Here is a 992-nt window from a genome sequence, read left to right as displayed (position 1 = left end):
AAAGGGTTATCTTTAGAATTAATATTTGCATTTAGTTATAGTTACTATCTTTACATTTAATATTTGCATTTAGGAGTAGTTGCTAGATAAAACATCATTTTAATCGACATTTCAAACTAAGGACTAATTGTAGTAGATTAGAATTTGACTGAGGATCTCTTACCTCGCTTCCCTGTTGGATCGATAAACGAAAATCCACTAGAGCCCTGTATTAATTGAGCGATATGTATACTTGCATTTGAAATTGTGACTTTACAAAATCATTATAAATATATAAATCTTGGTTCATAAATTCTTGCATATTAAAAGTTGCATCAATTTTTTGGCGTCATTGTCAGGGGCTTAAATCTTCTAGTAGTGGTGCAAATTCTTGTATTTTTAGGTATATCAAAAAGTCGCTGTTAAGTTTTTGGCACCGTTGTCGGGGAAGCTTCAATAATAACTTTAGGAGAATTTTAATTGAAGTAATTAGGCTTAGACTTGGAAAACTATAGTGTCGTAAAAACTGTTTTGTGTGAAAAGTGTTTTTATATGAAAAAGTGTTGTGAAAAAAGAAAAAAAATTATTTTTATGAAAAATAAGGTGTTCGTGAAAATTTTTTGTTGTGTTGAATATATTTCATCTGTTATTTGTTTAATTGTTAATGTATTATTTGTTGTGCTGCATATGCGAAACAAAGGGTCTGCAGGACTTGTGCCTTATGATCCCAAGTTTAGAAAAGAAAAAAATAAAAATACAAGGATGACTCGAAAAACTAGAAATGGAAATGAAAAACTTTTAAAATAATAACTTGGAAAATCATCATACTTCATTGAGGGATAACGTAAATCCTACGACAGATGAAATTCACTCAAGTATACAAAACCCTGTCGTAGAAGCTGACTCGTTTGAAATAAATCCTGAGATTATCCAACTAGTGTAGAATAATCAGTTTAGGGGAACTTCTTTGGAGGATCCCTATTTACACTTATCAAATTTTATAGAACTTTGTG

Source organism: Phalaenopsis equestris, unplaced genomic scaffold, assembly GCF_001263595.1.
Source record: "Phalaenopsis equestris unplaced genomic scaffold, ASM126359v1 Scaffold232758, whole genome shotgun sequence".
Lineage (NCBI taxonomy): Eukaryota > Viridiplantae > Streptophyta > Magnoliopsida > Asparagales > Orchidaceae > Phalaenopsis > Phalaenopsis equestris.
This window is presented reverse-complemented; position numbering follows the sequence as displayed.